The sequence below is a fragment of the Biomphalaria glabrata genome, chromosome 9, assembly GCF_947242115.1.
Source record: "Biomphalaria glabrata chromosome 9, xgBioGlab47.1, whole genome shotgun sequence".
Classification (NCBI taxonomy): Eukaryota; Metazoa; Mollusca; class Gastropoda; family Planorbidae; genus Biomphalaria; species Biomphalaria glabrata.
In genome coordinates this window covers 842,777-868,997 of record NC_074719.1, presented here as the reverse complement: position 1 = coordinate 868,997, position 26,221 = coordinate 842,777, and the positions used below count along the sequence as shown (strand labels likewise).

The window sequence follows — 26,221 nt, the reverse complement described above, 5'->3', positions numbered from 1 at the left end:
TTTCATGCTACTGATTGAAGTGTGATGCCTCTATAGTTGGAGCAGTTAGACTTGTCACTCCTTTTGTATATGAGAATTGCAGTTTCAAGTTTCTCAAATGGTGAATCATCGAGCTCCTCTCCTATAGCTTTTTTTTTGGAATATTTACCACGGATCCCTCTGATACAAACCATTTGTCACCAAATAGCAAGCCATAGTGTTCTGTCCAGCAATTTTGTGTATCCGTCTTGCTAGTTAAAAGAGTGGAATCATCGGAAGATTTTAGCGGCGACGTAGTATGGTTACAGTCTGATAAGATGAGAGCTATAGGCACATAGAAGCGACTCGTGGAAAGAGCGTGTGTCACCAGTGTTAGCATAAACCCGGATAGTTCAACTTTAAGCCACCATTTACTTCTATGCCCGGACCTTTGACTGCGGAGTGTTACAAGAAGCTTTATAGAGAGATCTGGCTGCATTGTCATTATTGTTTGCAAGAACAGAACAATAGCAGTTGTGCTTTTTCTTTAGCAGTTCTTGAATTTCTTCCTTGTTCTCCTCACACCAGTCTCTATTGGGTTAGGCTGACACGTCACGTGGTAACGTTTTTAGCTGGCTCTAGTTACTAACTGGATCATCTTCCCTAGGGCTTTCTGTGATCAACCTCTAGTATCCCCCTTAATTTCTCTTGTATTTTTGTCATCCTTGAGAATGAGTTTGTGTTGCGTTCATATGCGCTGCCCATTGTAGCCATTCGACAATAAGCAGTAATGTGCATATACTTGGGATGTTTCGTAGCACGCTTCACGGGCAAAAATAAGCGATTGAATCTCGTTTTTTTTTTTAATATTGTTGTAACCCCGCTCCCGCGCTACACTAATGGTGCGCATCTGAGCACTACTGAACACGACTAGTGAAAGACATATAGAGACAGGAAGAAGGACTGTTGTGAGCCGGCTAAAAGTCATGGGAGTCTGAACAGTCTGGTGCTGAGTGCTGTCCTGTGTGATACTAGGAAACTGTGTCGGAGACCTGGAGCGACACTGGGAAGTGTGTCGGTGGTCTGTTCTGTGTTCTGGTATGAAGTAGGACTCTTAGAACTTAGACATATTACTCCCTGTGACTTTATAGCAGAAGTCCAAGTCTAACTAGTAACTATTACTATTTGTTGATGCTTGTGCTAGTTAAACTAAATAAATACATCATTTACTCTTGTCAACCTGTCTTACGTTGAGTGCCTGCCTTAGAGAGTTACAACAATATATATGATTCATCCCTTTATAAAAAAAAAGACTTAATTACATCTATTCTTAGGTTTCAAATTATCATTCTTCCCTAGTTCTTTTAGAGCATGGAATGGGTTGCCTGAACCAGCCAGGAAAACCAGTGACTTGGTAGAATTTAAGTCATTGGTTAACAATCATGACTAAATGCATGACGCGTAGGACGTAGGACTTAATCATCTCTTTTTTTTTGAAGTAAGGTCTGCATTATATAAGATAAGTAAAACCCGAAGTAGATGGGTAAAGTTGGTTGTTGTGCTGGCCACATGACATCCTCGTTAATTAGCTATCAGCCATAGAAGCAGATTACTTTTAGATCATTTATATCCCATAAATCGCAAGGTCTGAAAAGGTGTCAATATATTGATATTTCATTTAAATACGTAAAATTAGATCTATGAGATCTTATGAAATGTGCATAGCTATTGTTATTGTTGCAATTGACTTTCAAAAAACTATAAATAATTTTAACTCCCGTTTATTTTTTATAAAACGAATGATGACAAAAATGACAAAATAAATAAATTAGCGTTTGTCTTATATTATTCTATAAAAGAGAGGTTACTTCAAAAGAGAAGATAATTAGATCTACGTCCGGAAGCTCAAAATTGGAACCAGTGAAATCTGCCCATGTGGAGTATCACCAGAAAATGCCGACCTCGTCCTCCAAAACTGCTCTCTTTACCAAGAGGCCAGTATAAGTCATTGGCCCCAAATCACCCCAATAGAAAGGAAACTATATGGAGAGCTCCCTGATTTGGAAACCACTGCGCAGTTCATCTCATGTATTGGTCTACTCATCTGAACACTCCAACATAACAATGAGAACGAAGAAGAAGATCTACGTCCAACGTGTTTAATGTGCCATTCTAGTCATACGTGTTAATAAGTGACTTAAACTCTGCTAATTCGTTGGTTTTCTTGCTTATTCAGGCAACCCATTTCATTCTCTAATGGCACTACTTTACTCCACTAAAAAAAAAATTAAGTCCATCTGGAATAACCTGCCCAGTGTGCAGCTGAATATTCCAGGCTCACATAGGTTTCAACAGCCACATGAGGAAGCACAAAACCGCAGTGCAACGCCCCCAGCCCCCTGGATGACAAAAGTGGTCATCATGGAACAACGATGGACAAACTATATGATATATGATTTAGATCTAGTCGACATAACGCCATAACTAAATTTTTCGTTTTATTCAAGTCCTTTTTATAAGTAGCATAAAGTTTTTCTTTTCTTCTTCTAATAAAATTGTTATTTAATGAGACCTTAATCCTAATTATACCTAGACCGCGCATATAATTTAATGTATATATCTTATTTTAGTATTTAATACGTACAAATAAAAATAAATAAATAAAATCAGCTGTCGTTGAGGCGAAAATTTAAATTATAAACAATTACACCTCTCAACGATTTTCTTTACATGATTGATCCCTTTCCAAATAATTCTTTAATCGTCTCTTTTCAAAAAGATCACTGATTAGTCTAGGTCTAGTTAGTAAACTAAGATCCACTATGATAGTCTAATAACTAGGGGCCTTCGATGGGAAGTTTTACCCAAATTACTGGGCCACGGTTGTGGCCACTGATGTTGTGGACTACCTATAATATTCTAAGAATACGTTTTTTAATTGAATTAATTGAATTCTAGACTAGACCTACGTCTAACTTACAGTGATGCCTTCAAACTTCAATCAGATTACACAAGACTACAGACTACAGACATTATACTCAATATAAATTATTTTTATTATAAATATACTGATACTCAGTGATAGTATGTGAGAAAACTGTCTAAGATCAGACAGTATGATAATGAGTATGGAGACAGACTGTGCAATGCTCAGAATGCTGGTAAGACCCTTACTAATACTAATAGCAAAAGGACTGAGCCAGCCCTATTAATCCAGATTATAAATAATTCTTGAATATGGAGGTAAATAATTTAAAAAAAAAAATTTTCTTTCAAATCTAGCCATGATTAATGATAATGTTTTAAAGGGTCTCCGGTTCGAATCCCAGTAAAGGCTAGGATTTTGGATTTCAGATCTTTAGGTCATTCCACCCTTTGGGTTGGAAGACATATGATGCGACAGTTTCTGCGTACTAAGCTGATCCGCCATTTTGTTTGTAAGTTTACATTAGTAGCCTTACTCTGGCTATACTGACTATAGTAAATCTAGATCTAATACAATCGGGTTTAAGTTTCCAAAACACAATCTCTACTTTGACCTTTTTAGTGCATTAATTTAAACAAAATGCCTAGCTACTGCTGCATAAAAGGGTGCTAAAAAAACTCATATACGTCAATAAACAAGAAAGGAATGAGATTTTTTAGCATTCCTAGACGACCTAGGCCTAGAACTTGGCTAGGCTCTAGGGATGAAGAGATTACTTCAAAAAGAGATTACTTCGAAAAGACTTGGCTGTTGTCCTGGGGAGGTTTGGACTACAAAGGAACTTCCAAAATGTAAAACATTTTACAGTACAATTTAGTGGATTTAATTATAATAAGATAAAGTAGATAAATCTATATTAACTAGATGATACAATAAATAGTTTTTCCATCATGGCTGAGGGCTTTACACTGAGGTTTAGTGCTTCCTCATGTGACTGGTCTTCTTCTTCTTCATCGTTCTCATTGTTATGTTGGAGTGTTCATATGACTAGACCAATACATGAGATGAACTGCGCAGTGGTTTCCAAATCAGAGAGCTCTCCATATAGTTTTCTTTCTATTGAGGTGACTTGGGGCCAATGTCTTATACGGGCCTCTTGGTAGAGAGAGCAGTTTTGGAGGACGTGGTCGGCATTTTCTGGTGATACTCCACATGGGCAGATTTCACTGGTTCCTATTTTGAGCTTCCGGAACATGTGTTGTCGCATTCTGTTGTGTCCGGTCCTGAGTCGAAAGATTAGACGTTGGTCTTGTCGGGATAGCTTATAGTAAGCGTCATCTTTCTTGTGATTTGGATGGGAGCTCGTCCATTTCTCATTTATTTTATCTACAATTAATTTCTTCATTTCTTCTTGATAGAGTGCAGAGTTTACTTGTGAGTTTGTTCTCCCACTCTTGGCGAGTGTGTCAGCCTTCTCATTTCCTGCTAGTTGTATGTGAGCTGGTATCCATTGAATAACAGTTTTTTTGCTGTTGTTGTTGAGCTTTGTAAATTGGTATGTAGAGTGACTGGTGAAACCTATGTCCACCTATTTTAACCTGGAATGCTAGTTATACTATATTCTAGTATAAAGACTAGATTTCATATCACTATGCTCCAACAATAGTGTATCACTTACTCCTATGGCTAAAGTCAAAAGTAAATGCTACAGATTTAGATTATATATCTTAACATATAGGATTTATAGGTAAATCTTCTCAGGCTACATTTAGTAGATCTACTGATCTAAATAGTAATTTAAAAAAACAACAATAAAGTAACATGTAGGTCAAATACAAGTTGTAAGTTAGAAATCTAATCAAGATTCGTATCTAGAAGGTTTTTTCATGGTCTAGATCTAAGACTTAAAACTGTATCTAGAATCTAGATCTAATAATTAATACAAGTCTAGATTATAAACATGCATCTAGATCATGATAGTATTATAAATAGTCTGTAATTGGTCTAGATCTAGTATAGAGCTTGAGTCGATACAAATAGATTCTACATAATAGTATACTCTAAACATACATACTAGATCCACATACATAGCATGTGACATAGTACTCGACTCTCAAGCTCTAGCTAGATTGACTAGAATCTTTCAATCTAGATTAGATTTAGATTTAACTTTTTAGAAATGATTTCCACAGGGGATGGGAATGGGCAGGGTTTAAACCAAGAACCATCTGTAAGTCTGAATAGTCCATTGCGCAAAATGCATGACAAGGCAGACATCTTTATTTGAATTAATAACTAAGATACTTTATTAAAAAAAACAACTAGTTCTTGGCATCCATTGTTATTCAAACAGTTACATAGAACAGGTATTGATCTAGAAATAAAATGTTTTTTTAATAAACAAGTTAACTTTAAATACCTTACGATCTATAAGGCAGATGATGTAAAGGTCACCAGTTTCTGTGGACTAGGTTAACGAAGATGTCTTGTCCAGCACAATGACCAACCACCTTACTTTTCCCCAACTAATGTCAAATACCATTAAAATCTGGTTGGACTTACAGGTATCCTAAAATTCAAAATACCAGTCTTCAACGAGTACCAGGTTCCACTAAGGGTCTCTTGAATGAATAAATCTACAATTTTCATACTAATAGATAAGATAATAATAATTAATATACAAACAATACTTCAATTCATTTCTTTTTTTCCACAAATAAATGAATGCATTATATGATTTGAATAAATATATCTATAGACATATTATATAAATATTTCTCATTGGATAGCTTGGATATAATACAGGTACAAAAAAAATACACTGTCTCACATTTACACATATATATATATATAATTTAATTTAACTACTATAATTATGAATGTACAAAAAATATTTTTTTTAAAACACATTATTTCAAATATTCTAGGTAAATCTGCCTATGTATTAGCTGATATGTTCAAAATTCATCCCACAACTGCATCTAAGATATTCATATACTGTTTTGGATGTTATGTATGTCAATATGTCCGATTTGATTTTCTGGCCCAATAAGGAGATTCTCAGGCCCAAAGAAATTATTAGTACTTATGGCAGGAAGGTGACAGTAATAAATGACTGTTTTGAAATTTTCATTGAAAGACCTAGCAGCATTAAAGCACAGGCACAAACCTATTCTTCCTGTAAAAAAATATTTGTAAAATGTTTTACATGTTTCGGATGTTCCTTCAGAGTTGAAGATAGTTTACTTCCTTGTCCAAACCTCCCGCAGGACGACGGGAGATTGGAGCAGGTAGGGTTTAACCCTCGACCGTCGATAAATCCGAACGACAGTCCAGCGCGCAAACTGCACGACCAGGCAGCCATCCTATAAGCACTTACTTAGTACTTAGGTCCTCCCGCGCCGTTCGGCGCATTGGGCGGCAAGCTGTCTCCATAATGATCTGTCACTGGCAATGTCTGAAGCCTCTTCCCATCTGGTGTCCACTGTTCTGAGGTCCTCCATGAAGGTGTGTCGCCAGGTAATACGAGGACGTCCCTGTTTGCGCTTTCCTCGTTTTGGCTTCCATGTTATCGCAACTCTTGGTGTGCGTAATTCATTTTGACGTAGAACATGTCCCGCAAACCTCATGCGACGCTCAGTCACAACCTCACTAAGTGTTCGACTCCCAGTTCGGCAAAGGATTTCCTTGTTTGAGATCCGGTCTGTGTAACTGACTCCCAAAATCCGTCTCAGCCATCTCTGTTGAGCCACATTTAGTCTTTTCTCAATTTTGACAGATGACTTCCATGTCTCACATGCATATGTAGCAGTTGGAATGACGATTGTGTTGAGAAGGTGTATTTTTGTCTCGAGTCCAATGGCTTGGCTAGTCCAAATAGGCTGCAGCCTTTGGAAAATGCTCCCTGCCTTTCCTATTCGGCACGCTACATCATGGTAAGCATCTCCATCATTTGTTATGATGCTGCCAAGGTACGTGAACTTGTCCAGCTCTTCAAGCTTTGACTCGCCAAGTCTGACGGGGACACCCTTTGCCTTATATCCCACTCGCATAATTTTAGTCTTATCCAAGTTTATGCGGAGGCCAATTTTGGGTGCCTCTCTGTCTAGGCTCTCCGTCATTTCTTGAATGCATTTATTTGTAGCCCCGAGTAGTGCAACATCATCAGCAAAGTCCAAGTCCGTCAATTGGAGTTGTTCATGCCATGGAATACCAAAGGCAGTCTGGTTCATTGCTCTCCTCATTATGTAGTCGATGGCTAGGAGGAAAAGGAAGGGAGATAAGATGCACCCCTGTCTAACACCTGTCTCGATTGTAAAAAACTCTGTTGTTCCCTCTTCTGTTTTAATGCAGCAACTAGACTGACTGTAAAGGTGTCGTAGGATCTGGACGAATTTTTCTGGTATACCGTATTCTCTAACTATTTTCCATAGTGATTCTCGGTGGACACTATCAAACGCTTTTTTGAAGTCCACGAAACTGATCGTTAGCCGTTGTTGGTACTCAAGACTTTGTTCTATGATATTTCGTAAAACGAAAATCTGCTCTGTACATGATCTGCCTCTTCGGAAACCTGCTTGTTCTTCTCTGAGCCTTTCATCTACAGACTGTTGAAGCCGTCTCAACAAAACAGTGCTGAAAACTTTGCCTGGGACAGAGAGGAGAGTAATGCCCCTCCAGTTGTTACAGTCTGCCAAGTTGCCCTTTTTTGGAAGCTTTACAATCACTCCCTTTTGCCAGTCCTCTGGGACTTTTGAAGTTCGCCAACAGAGATTTAAAAGATCAGTCATTCTGTTAACAATGCACTGTCCCCCATATTTTAGCATTTCTGCTGATATCATGTCTAGTCCTGGTGCTTTGTTATTCTTTAGCACTGCAATGGCCATGGTAACCTCCTCAGCAGTTATTGGGTCTGTCTTGACCTTGAGATCATTGTCTGGAGAGGGGTCCTTGAATATGTAAGTTAGGTCTGGCGACAGTTGGTTAAGGGTCTCTTTAAAGTGCTCTACCCATCTTGCATCCTGTTCTTCTTTCGTTAACAAAGTTTTGCCTTGCTTGTCTTTTATTGGTGCCCCATGTCCACTCTTTGCTCCAGTGAGATCTCGGACAATACGATGGAGGGTTTTTGTGTCATTTCTGCTTGCAGCTGCTTGTGCCTCTTGTCCCTTCTGCTCAATCCAGTCCCGTTTATCTTGCCGACAGCTTCTCTTTACTTTCAGATCTGCTTCCCTATAGGCTTCTTCCGCTAGGCTGCGATCCTGTGTTTCATTTTTCTGATCTCGTCTACGTTTGGCCTCTTTCCTCTCATCTATCAATTTCCATGTTCTGTCTTGTATCCACCGTTCCTTGTATGAACCTCGCCTCCTTCCGATAACTTCTTCTGCGCACCCAATAGTGGTATATTTGAAGTTGGCCCACTCTTCTTCAAGGGTCAATATATCTGCAAGAGCCTCAAAGCGGTTCGTTAGTTTCAATTGGAACTGTGCTGCAGTATTGCCGTCTTTAAGCTTCTCTACATTAAATGGGCGGGGTCGTGTGGCTCGTGTGGCTATAAGCACAACATAGTAAAATATCTGATTGGAATAACAACTCAAGGTGTTTTCTCATTACTTTCAATAAATGAATTAAAAATATTTATACTAAGCTTTATAGTTTCTTTGGATTTAATAGCCTTTAAATTTTTATTTTTAGAAGTGATGTTGTTCACAAGAGAATCAAATTTAACTTTTTGTTTTTTAATGAGGTGATATCAATCTCAGAAACCTTAGTTGGCAAAACTTTTTTAAGCTCTGATGGATTTATCCAGTAAGATGACAACCTGTAACTAACTGTCTTAAATTACTCTCTTTTAGTCTGGTGTTAGCTTCCAGCATAAATAAAGTGGCTGCCACATGAGTGCAGGACTCTCCAAGTCCAACTGTACAAGAACAGTGGGCTGATAGAATAATACCATCTCGACTTATCCAGGGCTGCAGTACCTTTTCTGCTAACCACTGAGAGTGAAGAACCTAATGAAAAGAAAAAAAAAATAATTAAAAATACCTGTTCATATCAAGACATTGGTCTCATATACATGCAAATACAATGAATATCAAGATATTTAGCATAATATAACAATATTTATTACTTACCTTTGCTAGTGGTTTAAAAGCCATAATATCTTGAACCCAACCATCTAGGAACTGGTTGTAAGCTGCTAAACTCTTGTAAGCCTGTAGACATTTTCAAAAATAAAAATAGCGATAACATTTTAGTAATAAATGTAGATCTCTTGTATAATGAAAAGAAAATTAAAAAAAAAAAAAACCTGTTCATATCATGGTTGGACTTCGAAGCGTCCTAAAAATATAGAAATTAAAAACCCAAGTCTACACCAAAATTCAATCGAGACTAGTCAAGTGCTTCAGCCGCAACAACCAAAAGGTTTGGGCTAAGGTGTAATTAGCTTCAAATTTTAAGGAGCATTTGAAAGTTGTAAAAGAAACACAGAACTAGGACCATTAGATTTATCAAGTTACTAGACCTGATGAACCTAGTCCTAGAATAAACTTTAAAAAGTCTTCAGGCCTAGACTTAGATCTAAACTGGATAGTAAAGTTTTCTTTGGTTTAGAAGTTAGATCTGATCTAGATAATACTAGTATCTAATAATAAGTAACTATTATCTGTAACCATAGTCCATATATATATTTATAAGTTATCTCTAATCTAATAAATTATAATACTAATATATATATATATATATGAAAACCTTCCAGATACCCCTCCTCTCCGGTCCACCAATGAGATTGATTGGGCCATAGCGCTCTGAGCATGCTATAAGCATGAAAGTAGCGCTATATAAAAGCTAAATTTATTTATCTTATCAAGTGACCTAGAAGTGAAGACTAGATCTAGCTAAATCTATTGGATAAAGATTAAGTCTCATATGCTTAAAATATGCAGCAACAGAGATATGTAGATTTTAGATGTTATCTAGATCTATTCTATAGAGTCTAGATGAGATCTAGAATGACCTACTAAGTATTATGTAGGCTAGACTCTAGATCTAGTCACACTCTAATCTGAGACATCATCCAGATTTTGTATATAATATATAATAGATCTATATAGCCATAGATCTAGATCTAGAATACTAGACCTTGAAGGCTTGAGTAAAGAGTAGATCTCTATCACACTCTATATGAATGTTGTATATATGTCTAGATATGCTAACTTAAATAGCTAGAATATAGATCTAGAATCTAGTCTAGATTAGTAGATCTAGATCTAATCTAGGTCTAACAATAAAATTGATTCGGAATACCTTGAATTCATCCTTTGTGATTGTGTAGGCACTTTCAGTAGAACAAGATTATAAGTGAAGAGATATGGATAACACAAGGAGGGCAGCAAATCATTTTCTTTATTATGATGGCTTGCTTTCAAAGTGTAAGGATCAATATTATTTATTTCTGTAATTTCCTGACTATATCTTTCTTTGCTCGACTTATCCATGGTAAGTGCCTAAAAGTGTGTGTTGACTGTGCATAGAAACCAGATTTTTACCAACAATATGTGTGCAGTGCCATGATCACATGACTATGTCTACCAAGCTAAAGGTACATGATGTGATGGGGAAGGTAAAGGCGGGTGGTTGTTGTGCTGATAACCTCATTAACCATGGGCCACAGAAACAGATGACCTTTACATCCTCAGCCCCATAGATTGTAAGGTCTGAAAGGGGAACATTACTTTGATTTACTTTAGTGGAAAAAAAAAAGTTTCTTCTTCCATTTTTTATTCATTAAACACTGTTTTCTTGTGTTCTTTTCACTCAAAGAACTATAGGACTACTTTTAGCCTAATCAATTTGATGGAGTCGTGGTGGCTGAGTGGTAAAGCTCTTGGCTTCCATGCTGGGGGTCCCAGCTATGAATCCTGGTGAAAACTGGGATTTCTAATTTCTGGATGTTTGGGCGCCTCTGAGTCCACCCAGCTCTAATGGGTACCTGACATTGGTTGGGGAAAAGTAAAGGTGATTGGTCGTTGTGCTGGCCACATCACATGACACCCTCGTAAATCATAGGCCACAGATACAGATGACCTTAACATCATCTGCCCTATAGACCACAAGGTCTGAAAGGAGAACTTTTACTTTTTTAATCTGTTTGATATAGTTATATTCAAACTCATTTATGCTTTCACTCATACTAACCTTTATAGATTTATGATTGCCCAATCCATGGTTCAACAAATTTACATGGCAGTATGATTAAAATGACAGTCTTTAAAGTCAACTAAAAAAAAAGTGAAATTGAAAAAGATATAAAATGGAAATATTAATTGGGAGCAAATCACAACATTTTGAAATAGAAATGTACCAGCTACATCATGCTAGATGCAATGGATACCAAGTCACAACATTTTGAAATAGAAATGTACCAGCTACATCACGTTAGATGCAGTGGATACCAAGTCACAACATTTTGAAATAGAAAAGTACCAGCTACATCAAGGTAGATGCAGTGGATACCAAGTCACAACATTTTGAAATAGAAATGTACCACCTACATCACGCTAGATGCAGTGAATACCAAGTCACAACATTTTGAAATAGAAATGTACCAGCTACATCATGCTAGATGCAGTGGATACCAAGTCACAACATTTTGAAATAGAAATGTACCAGCTACAACACACTAGATGCAGTGGATACCAAATCACATCAGTGTAACTGGCAACTCAGATGTAGACTTCTTGGACAATCAGGGAAGGCTAACACCAATCATCTAGCAGGCTGTGAGCTTCAATCAGCTAATTACATTTTGAAAAAGAAATGTACCAGCTACATCTCTCTAGAACACAGTGCTACATCATATGATTCAGCAGTCAATTCTACAGAAAATTGTCAAAGTAAAAAAGTAAAACAAAAACCTAACTCCAAACAATAAAAACAACAACCTTCAAAGCAATGGAAGAGATCATTTTTTCCCTGGTTTCTCTGGACAAAATAAAAGAAATAATAATCCTTACTCAGTTTACTAAAATGAAAACCTAAAAGAGCTACTCACTCAAAACTTAAACCCACAAGTCTGGCACTCAAAACTAACTGAAAAGACCTCATTTCATACAAGAATCTCAAAGAAACACCACTTATAAAATATAATTTATGAATCAGTTAAACAGTGCAATGACTCTCTTCCCTGGGACCTAAGCTCTCTTTCTGCTGTAAGAGACAGTATTGAAAACATAACCAAAAAATCTTATCACAATCAGAAAGATCTCAAGAAAATGGTGAATATTTTTCTACAAATCTAATAAACCAATAACTAGTGGGTCAATTATACAGATGAATCATCTTAAGAATCCACCAGTAACAGAGGAGCTGTCTTATTCAATAAATGGCTCAATTGAGAAAGATTAGAAAATTTAATTGCCACTGGCGATCTCTCATGCACACTTTCTAATGAATAAACATTTCTTTCTAATGTTTAAAAAAATCTGATGCCTCCTCTATCAAAAAGGTCAGGACAGCTCTTATAAATCTCAACAATAATAGCAAGAAAACTGTTCTTCAATGGGTCCTAGCACACTTTCAAATAGAGGAGAAGAAAAATCTGACACTGCCCAAATGGGAGAACAACTAAGCAGTCTTAAATTCCATGGGAGGTGCAGTGGCTAAGTGGTAAAGCACTTGGCTACTGAACCAGGGTGCAGGGTTTGAATCCTGCTGAAGACTGGGGTTTTTAATTTTGGGATCTTTGGGCACCTCTTGAATCCACCCAGCTCTAGTGGGTACCTGACATTAGTTAGGGAAAAGTAAAGGTGGTTGGACACATGACACCCTCGTTAACCATAGGCCACAGAAACAGATGCCCTTTACATCATCTGCCCTATAGACCACAAGGTCTGAAAGGGGTACTTTACTTTTTCTTTTCTTAAATTCCACTATATCCAGAAGAGAATAGAAAAAGAAAAAAAGAGTAGTATAAACCAAAAATATGACAGTTGTCACTCAAACATCAGGATTAAGGATGCATGTTACTTTCTATCAGGACACAGTCAATGAATTATTTTTCACCTTTGAACAGGGCACAACATAATGAGGCAACACTTATTCTGGATGTTGAAACTAGTGAAAAGAACATGTGGCCTTGTTTTATCGTGAGGCCCATTCAAAATACTGGCCCCCAACAGTCCTTTAGAATAAAGATTGTATGGAAAGCTGCCTGATCTGAAAAGAATGGAGTTCATCTTCGATAAATATATATATATATATATCTGAACCCTACAATTTATAATGAGAACACAGAGAAAAAAAAAACACAAACAGGATGTAATATTTAAGTTACACTTTTGTCACACAGTCTCATATTTGTTTATATTGACTTTAATATTCACATTTATTCAAATGAAATAGCTGTATATTTTATACATTTATCCTTAAAATGTGGTGCAGTATTGGTCACTAGTTCAAATGTTTGATGTGATTAAGGCTATATAAGGTTATAACTATTCCTTTGGCTCACATTGAATTAAAATCATACATTGTAATAATTTTTTTGTGTGTCTACATCCTCTTATTGTTTATTTGTGTTTTCAGGTGGCGATTTTATTGTTTACCATGGAGTTGTCTACTTTTCAAATTTTACTGACCAAGTTTTGTACAGTGACTGATCCATCTGCAGTTTCCGAACCAGTAACTGATATCTCAAAAAAATATTGCTTTATTGATGGTGTCTGGTCACCTCAGGTAATCTTTCTCTTTTTCTTTTAATATGTAAAGAAAATTATATGTATGTATTTTTGTATATAGAAATGGATACTGGTTGTCTAAGGTGGATACTGTTTGTCTAGGGTGGATACTGCATGATCTTTGCAGAAGTTGTAAAACATTTTTCCACCATAGAATCCATACATTGAAATGAAAATGTTCAGATTTTATCCATGATCACCTGTCTGAAGATTAGGCACTAGATATAGGTCTTGAAGTATTACACTCAATGATCTATTTAAACAAATAAAAAGAACTCTACTGTTTAACCACAAATCTTAATAAAATTTAGAAAGACCTTCACATAAGCCTTGTTAATTTTTATTACCTTTTCAATATGTTTAATTTGTTGATTTTTTCTTGAAAAATGTGTAGTTTTGGGTACTGGATAGACAACACACATACCCACATTCTCATTATAAAATAATTAGTTTCTATTTTTGGACATTATGACAAATAATATAATCCATTAGCTTTGTGGAGGTATCAGAATGCTCTATAAAAAGATACTAGATTCAAGAAACACAAGGAAGGGAAAAGAGAAATCTATTGTACATAAGTAAGAAGTAACGGAATGCAGTATGCACAGTGGATATTAATAAAAAAAAAAAGTAAAGTTTACCTTTCAGACCTTGCGATCTATGGAGCTAATGATGTCAAGGTTATGTTTCTATGGCTAGTGGTTAATGAGCAGGTCGTCATGTGTCCAGCACAATGACTAACCATCTTAATTTTCCCCACCTAAAATCAGTTACCCATTAGAGTTGGGTTACTGAGGGGCACCCTAAAAATTCAAAATCCCAATCTTCATTGAGGCTGGAGGTTCAAACCCAGGACCCCATTGTTTTCCTATGAGGTACACAAATCCTTTAGCCGACAAAAAATCAAAATATTGATATAGAAACGAAATGAAAAATGACTGAGCTTTTGGCCCATGACTTTGAAATGCTAATATCTATGTATACTTCTTTATGTTGGCAGAGGATCAACATGATTTGTTCATTGAAAGACACTTGAAGGTGTAAGTTGTAAAAGGTTTTGAAAGACTTGCCAAAGCAAGGCATTCTTGACAGGAATAAACATTGGGAGCAGCTCTAGCTGACTCAGCTCAGAGGATGACATCACAGTTAATTGACATCTTTCTGTTAACAATGCATGGATTATCTTATCTTCTTCATTCTAGGGGAATTATGCATTGAGTGAAGACATCTTGCTGTAGAAGAGAAGAACAATTCAGATAGTTCACATGATTTACAATATGGCTTTGATTGTCTTATGTTAATGGCTGGTAAAGAACTGAAACATGTAGGCTGGAGATCACTTGATAGAAATCAAGGTAGGACTGCACTTTTGCACAGAGTAAAGTTGAAGCATGTAGTTACCAAGTGTAAAATAATATTCAAATTGCTATTAGCTAAACTAGTGAAACCTGTAATTTAACATACATTAACATTCTTTTCTTATTTGAAGTCTACTGTTAAATTTCAATTATAACATTAACCCTATCAAGTAATTTACAGGTCATGTTTCTGTCTATCAAGCTATTTACTTCTCATATTTCTATGTATTCTGCCATAAATTTCTATGAATGAATTCAGCCTTGAGTGGTATATTTTTGTCTGTATTTGCAAATACATATTTGTGTTGCTTTTTGTATTTCTGACTTGCAACTTCTGAATTGAATCTCCTTTCTTTACACAGAAATCTCTGATCTACATTGTATGAGAAAATCATGAAGTGGTTGTTGTCATTGATCCAGAAACTAAGTTGCAATCTGTCTTGATAAATATATCATACAGATTTAATGGTGGCCTACTCAACCCGAGGCGGCTTAAAGCAAAAACATGGACATGGATCCAAGCATTACTATAAATGGACAGGATATAAACGCAGTGGACAAATTCACATATCTTGGCAGCACACTCTCCAGAAATGGAAAAATCGATAGTGAAATCGATCTGCATATCGCCAAGGCCAGTGCATCCTATGGCAGACTGTCTAAAACTGTCTGGAACAGACGTGGCATCACCACAAACACAAAGCTAGGGGTCTATAGAGCTGTCATCCTCCCTACATTGCTCTATGCCTCAGAAACATGGACAGTGTACAGTAAACATGCAAAGAAACTAAACCACTTCCACATGACATGTCTGAGAAAAATACTAAATGTCAAATGGCAAGACAAAATACCAGAGTGTGTCTGCAAAGCATCCACACAATCCTGATGCAGTCCCAGCTGCGATGGGCAGGTCACGTCTACAGAATGGAAGACCACCGCATCCCTAAACGACTCCTGTATGGCCAACTAAGCGAAGGAAAGCGCTCGCAAGGTGGTCAAAGAAAGCGCTTCAGGGACACCCTCAATGCTTCTCTGAAGGCGTTCAGCATAGACCCAGGCACCTGGGAGACAGAGGCACATGACAGAGCATCATGGCGTCGCGCTGTGAAAACTGGCGCACAGGTTGCTGGGGAAAAAAGAACAATGCTGGCAGAAGAAAAACGCCAGAAAAGAAAAGCAAGGCCCACGACACTAGCTCCAGCTGGAATAACCTGCCCAGTGTGCGGCCGAACATTCCGGGCTCACATAGGTCTCACCAGCCACATGAGGAGGCATAAAACCCCAGTGCAAAGCCCTCAGCCCCCTGGATGACAAAGTGGTCATCATCGAACCACGATGGACGAACTATAAGTTGCAATCTGTCTTGGTAAGCAGTATTGAAGTTAGGGTGATAGCTTTTTTGGTCACAATAATTTAATTTGAAAATTAAAGAAATTTTTTTTGCTTTAGTAGACAGATTTATAATCATTAAACATTGTTTTAAATGTCTAAAAGATTAATTAAAACTTGTAAAACTGTTGTGAAATTATTTTCACTGTTATCAGTATTTTTTTATTCCTAGATTTATCACTGCTTTTAGTTTCCTATATAATCGTTGTGTTACTATTCAAATGTTGTGTAAACATGGGGGTAGTGTTGTAACCCTGCCTTGCACCAGTGCTTGAGGTGCGCACTAGCGCACTAGTGAATGTAAACAGGAAGAGACTAGAATGGAGAGAAGAACAGGGCATCAGGGATTGTGAAGAGTCTGAATGTTTGGAAACTAAGAAGCAAACTTTTGGTGCTGCCTGAAGGTTGTAGAAGGGACCTGGAACGAAGCGGGGAAGGCTGTCGTTGGTCCACATTCGGGTTGCTGTCTAAAGGACTGGTAAATTAGTAGAAAGACTCTGAGGAAGCTGAAGGATGCTATGTGTTTGTCCTAGTGAATAAACACCTGTCTTTATTTCCTGTTACACTGTGTTGAGTTGCATGCCTATTCGTTGAGTGCCTAGCCGAGAGTTGCAACAATTGGTGTTATGACTCTACAATGCACGCTGTCATTAGGTGTGAGACTGCGCACCATGAGACACAGGACAGAGACATGAAATAAGAGAGGAAGTCAAGATGGCCGATGATTAGAGATGAAAACGACGCTTGTGATGTGATTAGTGTAATTCTAGATCTAGTTTCCTATTTGGTTATTAAACATTCTATTTTGTTATTTTATACTCCTTTCGTTGAGGTTATTTGGCTAAGTTATAGCAATTGTTCTGGGTGGAAAGACATGCTCCAATTTGATTCCCTTTTCTGTAATTCATCTAATTCTCTTTGTAAAATATCTGTGTCTTGTGTTGTTTTTATTGTTCTATATATTATGCAATCGTCTGCAAATAATCTGACTTTTGTTCCTGAACTAATGCAATTTGGTAAATCATTTATGTAAATTAAAAATAGTGGTGGACCCAAGACTGTTCCTTGAGGTACACCTGAGTTTACTGTTATCTGTGTTGATTTAGAGCCATTTATTATTACAGTTTGTTCTCTCCCTATCAGAAAATCTTTAATCCACTGATGCAGTGGACCATTAATGCCGAAATATTTTAATTGTTTAAGCAAACTATAGTGGTGAACTTTGTCAAAAGCCTTGGAAAAATCTAGTAAGATAGCATCTATTTGTTCACTATTATCTAAACCTTTTGAAAAATCATCAATTAGTCCTATTAGTTGTGTTTCACATGATCTATATTTCCTAAAGCCATGTTGGTATGGGGTGAGGACATTATGTTTGTCTAAGTGGTTTATGATGTTGCTACATATTATGTGTTCTAGGATTTTACATATGATGCTGGTAAGTGATACTGATCTGTAGTTTCCTGGGTCAGATTTTTCTCCTTTTTTAAATAGGGGGGTGACATTAGCTTCTTTCTAGTCCTTTGGTACTCTGCCCTGGTTAAGCGATGCCTGAAAGAGTATTTTGAACACTGGGGCTAGTTCATTGCTTAGTTCTTTGAGTAATCTAGCTGGAATACCATCAGGTCCAGACGCTTTATTTGGTTTGGTGTTGGCTAATAGTTTTTTAATTCCATTTTCTTGTACTACTAAATCTTCTATGTTGTCTACTTGGTTCAAATTAAGTAATATGTCTTTGTCTCCTGGGGCTGAGAATGCTGATGCAAAGTATTTGTTTAGGATGTTTGCTTTAGTTCATTATCATTATGTTATGTTCATCTTTTAATGGCGCTATGCCTGTTGTTTCCATTTTCTTAGACTTAATGTATGACCATAGGTTTTTGTTGTTATCTTTAGATATTACATTGTTTATGTATTCACTCTGCAGCTGTCTGCTTACTTTTTGGGTTAAGTGTTTAATTTTTATATACTTTTTGTAAACTCTTTCTGCCTTAGTTTCTTTAAATTTTCTATATAGGTTTTCCTTCTGTTTACAAAGCTTCTTTAGTCTATTATTAAACCAGCATTAATTTATTTTGTTTGATGTGTATTTAGTTGGTATATGATTTTCTATAATGCTTTTAAGATGGTTTTTAATGAAATTCCAGAGGTCATCGACTGGTTGGTTAATGTCTTTATCTAATAAGAATGTTTGTTGAAAGTTTAATGCAGCTTGGTGTAGTTGTGTTAGGTTACATTTATTCCAGAGTAAAATTTTTCTTTTGGGTTTTGTATTGGCTACTGCTTTTATCTGACTGTGTATTTTTATGATCTCATGGTCTGATAGACCAGGGATAATATCATAATCAACTACTAATCCAGGTCTGTGGTTAAGAAGATATCTATTGTGTTGTTTAATCTAGTTGGCTTTTTAATGATTTGATCTAAACTTAGGTTGTGTAAAGTTTCTATGAAAAGCTCATTTATGTCCTTAGGGTTTTGGTGTTTATCTATGGTTAGTGTTTTCCAATTTATATCAGGTAGGTTGAAATCACCCATAATCCAAAAAACTGCATTTTTATCTGTCTCTTTAAGTGTGGTAATCTGATTACATAGTTCCTGCATGTATTCTAAACTAGAATTTGGTGGTCTGTAAATGCTGCCTATTATTAGGGATGTTGAGGTGGTATTAATTTTACAAAATGTTGATTCTATATTTTTTGAGTTAGGTAAGGTAATTTCTTCTGCTATAAGATTGTTTTTTATTGCTAAAAGAACTCCTCCATGATTATCAGCCCTATCTTTTCTAAAAATTTCATAATTACCATTGAAAATTTCTGCATTATAAATTTCAGTGAACGAATTGTGTGTCCCCTTACCTGTCAATTCTGTTTAGTAATGGTCAAGCTCAACTGATATTATTCTAAGCAGCTTTTATTCTGAGAATTATTCAACGACAGAAGCTGTGAGGGATATCTGAAATCCATTGCTTACTTGTCTAGCAGAAAGATTTCTATCCGTTTAGTGATAAAAGATTGAGATTAATTGTATACAACTTTTTGTAGTCACTAAATAACACACTTTTATGCTCAAGACAATACTGTTCATGAATGGTTTAGTTTTCTTGATGCTGAGAGTGTTCATGAAAGAAGGATCAAAGGTCAATTTGGGTGTTTGTTTTTTAAGACAACTTGCAATGTTTATTAATTTAAATTTACCAGGTACCTATTATTCATTTACTTTGGATTTTAAGATATTTGTCATTGAAATTTAAATAGGTATAAGTACAGTTAATTAACCACAGGATTCCATTAAAAAATTTAAATGCTAAAGAAATTTAAAAAGAAAACATTTCATTTTTGAGATTACATCATCTTTATGTGGAATGTTTTTTGAATAAATGGTACCTGTACAGGTGATTAGACCTATTAATAAATGATAACTGAATATATTTGTATTTCAAACCACTGGCATGTATTTTACTTGTTACTAATAACTTAATTTACTTTTTAATATATGCATTATCTTCTATTTTGAAGTAACATCTGTATTATATAAGATAAGATTATCAACTGTAGTTTTCTTTTAAGAGTTCTTTATGAAAATGTTACCACTGAACACTGCTATATTACTAGACTTTTTTCAACTATGTTTTGTAAATGAAATATTGTACAATGGCATATTTATTGTATTACATAATTAAGGTTTTTATAGCTATATATTAAAAACATCTCATATTTAATGTACACTGAACAATTTTTTTTAAAGTGATAAAAATTTTGGTTTATTCATATCAAGTTTGTTTTGTTTGTATATATGTAGAATATGTATATCATAGTGAAAGCATTTATTTACTTGCATTTTAGTTTTTATAATCATTTATAGAATTCAGTGTAAATTCATTGTACATTGAACCTCGTTGGTAGTGACAATGTTATTAAGTTGACATGAAGTATTTATGTATAGTCCTGGGTGTTAACTACGTTGTTCATTAGATGACTGCCTGATAGTGTTTTATCCCATGGGAACCAATAGATCAGCATGTCAATATATCTGTTGTAAGATGTTTAGAGTATACAACTCTAGCAATAAATATTCTGATCAAGTTTATATTTTTGGAACAGAATATGCTAATGTGTTAAATACATTTTTTTTTATTTTAAGAATAACAACTGGTACTTTATTTTATCCCTTTGTATCTTTCTTTTTTTTTTTTTATGTCTAAGTAGTATAACTTCTAATTTAATTGTCTCCCTTTTAAAATCAACCATCTAAATTAGGGATGGCAAACTTTTTCTGTTGAGGGCCGCATTAAATTTTTTTTTTAGGAATAGGGGGCCACATATATATAATTTGTATTTACAACTTAGAAAAATATGCTAGCTGTCTATTAATTTACTTGTATACTGTATTAGACATTCAAATTGAGGAATTATAACAAGATTTAGCAATTTTTGAAACTAATTTAACTAATATTTAAAAAAATTTTGTTACTGTCTTTTTACAGCACATTCATTCTTCACAACAATCCAGTTATACTTAATGTGAAGTATTTAATTGTGCATAATGTTCTGGAACTCTGGAACTAGCTTTACTAGTTCTTATCTTTGTGACTGCTGTTAAATTACAGCCAGTCAGCATCCACTTGTTCCTCTGGTTGCATATGTTCAAACAAAAGAAAATATTCTTGTGCATCCAAAAATGTCAAAGTTTAGCATCAAGTCTTTTTAAGTGTGGAAATACAGCTTATGCACCCTTCAAACTGCTTCTCTTTTGGGTCATAATTTGCTAGGAAGTATTTCCTCGGGAGCTGAATCAGCTTCTGTACTAAATGGTGAAGTGAGGATATTCAAAAATGGTTTAAGTTCTTGACGTCTTAACATTTGTTTTCAAATTCCATAAGTCTTGTTCTTTTCTTTTTACTAGAAATAGTTTCACCTTTCAGCAAAGGAAAATGTGTCACAGTCTTAGTTGACATTGCATGATCTAAAGTTCACGTCATGTTAAGAGTTTAAAAGACACGTGGAATTCCTGATGTAGAAAACAGGAAGTAGAATGAATAAAGTTGACTTTGAGTTCAGTCAAGTCAAGTCAGTAAGGTTTTGCTCCCGGTCCAGGAAGGTTGGACGTTGCTTCCTTGACTGGTGTATATATATGTATATAGCATGAAAGTCGATGGACTAATGATTGTTGATAAATTATATTTGAGAGTTGATTTCATCATGTGCTTATTGAATATTAAAGTATTATTCGTATTGCAATGGATATCTATAGTTGGAGCTCCAGTGTCACTAGTAGCAATTGTTCTTATTGTTACCCACTGAGATGCGGACGTGATTTGTAACTAACATATATTGGATACTTTTGATACCGCTGTTATGTGGATAGGATTGTTATTATTTCTTGACTTGTAGCACTAACAAGGAGTGCAGTGTACTATTATTATTATTATGGTAAAATAAACTTCATGTTGTCTGCTGAAACGGACTTGAGTCAGTGGTATAGTATGTTTAACATTTACAAAATGATAAAACCTGTTTTCACTTGCTTGACTGGAGAAATGGAAAAGCTTGAAAAGATGCTCATAAATTTCATGATGTGCAAGTAGCCCATTGCAACTCTTCTTTAGAAACATTAGTAAGAAAGCCACTGTCAGTGTCATTAAGGAAAAAAAAAATTTTCCTTGAGACCCCATATTCTTTTCAATACCTTGCCCATGTGGTACTTCTTGAAACTGTCTGTGGCTCTGATAAGTTTGATCACTGAGATGATTAGGTCAATAATATGTTTGATATTCACTGTTTTTCTCAGTCAAAGCATGGGCTCCATCAGTTGTTACACTTGACATCTTGTTCCAAGCCAACCCAACACTTTCAACACAGTTCTACATAAATACTGGTCTGAGTGTGTGTCTTGTTTGGAAATATTACCAATAAGCATAATCTTCATTTGCTTAAAACTTTAGAGAATGTTTATTTAGCTTCATCATCATAATTGATTGATTTGATTTTAGGCACATCGGCACAATTTAGGCCATTTAAGTATCATAATTGATAAGATATTTAAAATTATTTATTTTTAATATATTTGCATTTTTATATGTTTAATCTGTGGGCTCACCTGAATTCTGTAGGTTTCCGCGGGCCGCAAAAAACACTTTGGCAGGCCGCATGTGGCCCGTGGTCTGTAATTTGCCCACCCCTGATCTAAATGAATTAAGTTATTTCTACTACTAAAAGTAATATCAGGACTACCAATGTACAACTAAATATTTATTTGTGCAGCACTTTGTTTTATTGTGATATCGTATACATTGATTTGATTGAGTCATTTTGATGTATATGTATACCTTGCAATCAAAGTGGCATTCATTTTTTTTTTTAAATTGTAACTGGTCTGTGCTAAATTACTGAATTCATATTAAGAGATAACTATTAATGTATTTGAAAGTTAATGGTAAAGGGAAAATAGGTCATTGTGCTGGTCTCAATACACCTTGAAATGTACAGTAATTACTTCAATGAACAAGAAGAAATTAATCAGCAATGAAATTACCAAAAAAGATATGACATGAAATGCTACTAACATCTAGTCAGTGATTACCCTCTACAAAGTCATAGTCAACTAATCTAATTGACTTCAATATTCAATCGTTTTAAAAAATAAACCATTCCAAAGACAAAGTGAATGATAGACAAAAAATAGAAGCTTTTTGATGTAGGGCAAAATGTGAAAATATTCAAGTTAAAATAAATTTCCCTTTTCAGACTTTGCCATCTGTAAGACAGATGATACAAAAATCATGTTTCTGTGTCTTATGGTCAATGAGGGTATCAGGTGGCCACCACAATGACCAACCGCCTTTACTTTTCTCCATTAAATGTCAGGAACCCATTTGAGCTGGGTGGACTGAAAGGTGCCTAATTGTTTTTCTTTATATTAGGACTATTATAAAAAAAATGGTCTTCAAACCCTAGACCTATGTTTGGCAGCCAAGCACTTTACCACTTAGCCACCACACCTCCAAGTGAATTCTATAGAAACTTTTAACTGTTTGCTCATCTTTCATTCTTCAACTAAAGCAAGGTAATTATGTATTGTTAGGGACAATGCTGTCTGGAATGAGAGAATATGTTAGCCTGGCGGGGCCTAAGGTCATGTCTAGCCTGGGATAACAAAGGGTTACAGTTGCCAGATTGTAACACTACTGGGTGGGTTGTATCTGTGCACCTCTGTGACAAAGGGGTTTGAGTCATCTAAGCAACCAGACAACTAAACTAAACTAAACTAGCGAACTAAAAGAAATCTAGAAACATAAAGAAGAAATTCAAAAATGAGACTTTAATTTCAATGACTAAGGCAGCAGTTACAATCTAGTACATAAACATTAGAAGTGGCCATCATGACAGCACTGGGCAGGGCTTGGCCATAGTTTTAAAACAAACTTTAGAAAAAAAAAACTGCTAGTTATTTTGACAGTTGTTCAAATATAAAACAGATTTACACATAGTAAAATTTTAAAAAATAAAAGAAAAATTCTGAAACTTACAGGCAGTCCCAGGTACAGAATAATTAAAACTGACACAGAGACCACTGGTCAACAGTACAGGAAACAGCATAGGCTCTATTTTAAGTACTCCACCCTAACCCATATAATAGGCAGAAATACAAGTATACAGCTTAGCACTAGCCTACAGAAGTAAAATTTAAAATACATAAAAGTAGCTTTGGGAGCGCCAGTTCACAATTATAAAAATTTACCTGTTAATAAAGTCTAGGTCTAATGTTTGTTTTGTTGGTTTTACATGTGTTCCATCAGAAAGAGAGATAACATCTTAGCCGTAACCTCCAACAGGACACTGAGTGTTAACACCAGAGACTATGGAGATGACAAAGTGGATACCCCATGATCACCAATAGATAATACAAAGTGAATTAGTATTTGAAAATTTTAAACACACTAAGGGGATAAACTCATTGCTTTAGTGAAGACTGACAATACCAAGTAGTAAATATTATTATACTCTTTATTTATAGCAAAATATGTAGGTCCTAGCTGGGGAATACTGCATACTTCTCACTAATCTTCGGACTTGAAGATAAGCCTTATTATTATTATTTATGAAAAATTTCTCCTCTAAGAAATCAGACAAAAACTCAAAACTGTATTCATGGTAACAGCAAAACATTTATATTATAACAGCATAGAATATGTTAACAGTTTTATTTTAAATATAATAATATAACAATATTATAATAGAGCTAAATAATGTCAAGTCGCTATTTATACTGTAAAAAAGCATAGAACAAATTGTGCAGGGATGTGACACAAAAAATTATATGATACACTAAAGCAGGGGAGATAACAAATTGAATTAAAAGCATAATCTAGCATGGCTTTGGCGTTGTGACTGTACAGAGTATTGAATGTTAACTGAAGACATGTATAGTTGTTACAACATTTTCCGGTGGAAGTGACGTTCTGCTTTAGAATTCATGAATAATTAAAGATATACAAGTTTGCTTAATACTGGTACAATAATAATAACGATAATATACCAAAGCACCTTCCTCCTTCAAAATACAAAAACATGTAACTGAAACAACAAGAAGATTGAGGGAAAAAAAAAGAATATTTAAAAAAAAAATGAACAAATGACTGGACTGATTGTCAAGATATACCTAAATATAGAACAAGATTTATACAAGTCAATTATGGTGATTCCACCTAAATAGTTCTCACAAAGTACATCGCTTGAGTACTTGTACCTGTTCATTGTTCTATCCATTGTATCTGTTAGGTTTTCTGACCTAGCGACCACTTCCGGTAATGTAACCATGTTGTGAGGTTGGGTTACAGGGTTCAGGATGTATAACTGTGGGTGTAGAAGTATTTGTCGCCACTCTAGTAGGTGAGCATGGTTACTCAACCTGAGGTTAGGAGCATTCTTCATTGTTTCCTACTGAGTCCCATATTGCAGCTTGGTCACTAAAATTGTCTTGAGAAGGTCTGGTTTTGAAGTAGCATTAGGGAAATGTTAATTTCTTTCAGACGCAGTAGGAATGTAAAAACATCAATGCCAATTAGCAATCAAAAGATAATGACAGGTTCCCTTAGAGCACAAGGAAGTCTCTAAATGATGGTAGAAAAGGAAAATCTCTAATAGATCCGGTGTGTCTGTGTCTTTGCCTCTAGGAATTGTTTTACTTCTCAAGATGTTCACTGTCAATACAATAGAACAAAATTTGATAAAAACATTTTTATAGTCAGTGAAACACAAAACTTGGCAAAGCTTTACTCAGGGGTTTAGTATAAAGAAAATATAAAGAGATATACACAGCATTGCTTACCATTGTATTCCATACATCTCTTGACCCATTTTTTGGTTTACATTTCATCTTCATGTTGGTCTACATCTTCATCATGTTGGTCTACATCTTCATCATGCTGGTCTACCTCTTCATGTTGGTCTACATCTTCATCATGTTGGTCTACATCTTCATGTTGTCTACCTTTTCATCATGTTGGTCTAAATAAGAATTTAAAAATTAATAAGAAAAACTTTTGCCTTGAAAAGGAAAAAAAAAATTCTTTTGTTGCTTTTCTTTTCATGTTAAACAAAACTATTATGATGATGCAGGTTTCACTTTATGTTTTAACTTAGTATTTTATGAATAAACTTTTAAGAAAAAAAAAATACACCCAAGACATCTAATACAGCAGCAAAGAATAACAAACAAATAAAGTTTTAAAAATTTTAAGGTTAATTAAGTCATTTAAGTCTAAGGAACTTATTGGAGATTTTCAATTATGCCAGAAAACAATAAATAACTAGCTATGTAGTGTATCTGGTGTACAGAATACAGAAAGCTTT

At 35.3% G+C, this 26,221-nt stretch overlaps 3 long non-coding RNA genes across 8 annotated transcripts in view; 2 read left to right on the top strand and 1 right to left on the bottom strand.

The window, feature by feature from the left end:
- Positions 1–13,644, top strand: part of LOC129928017 (uncharacterized) — a 134,034-nt gene extending 120,390 nt beyond the window's left edge. Inside the window, exon 7 of the long non-coding RNA XR_008779607.1 lies at positions 13,469–13,644. This is a non-coding gene — a long non-coding RNA (uncharacterized LOC129928017). The remainder of the gene's footprint in view (positions 1–13,468) is intronic.
- A 730-nt stretch (positions 13,645–14,374) lies between these two features.
- Positions 14,375–21,829, top strand: LOC129928217 (uncharacterized). 2 transcript variants are annotated; one of them, XR_008779805.1, is made up of 3 exons: positions 14,418–14,975; positions 15,341–16,344; positions 19,202–21,829. It is a non-coding gene; the product is annotated as an uncharacterized LOC129928217 (long non-coding RNA). The 2 variants fall into 2 exon arrangements; XR_008779804.1 differs by having other exon boundaries at positions 14,375–14,975; positions 15,341–21,829.
- A 1,839-nt stretch (positions 21,830–23,668) lies between these two features.
- LOC129928215 (uncharacterized) overlaps positions 23,669–26,221 on the bottom strand; it is a 32,008-nt gene continuing 29,455 nt past the window's right edge. For all 5 annotated transcript variants that reach the window (XR_008779799.1, XR_008779796.1, XR_008779797.1 and 2 more), the window contains 2 exons: positions 25,698–25,876; positions 23,669–25,569 (listed from right to left, as the gene is read on the bottom strand). This is a non-coding gene — a long non-coding RNA (uncharacterized LOC129928215). The remainder of the gene's footprint in view (positions 25,570–25,697; positions 25,877–26,221) is intronic.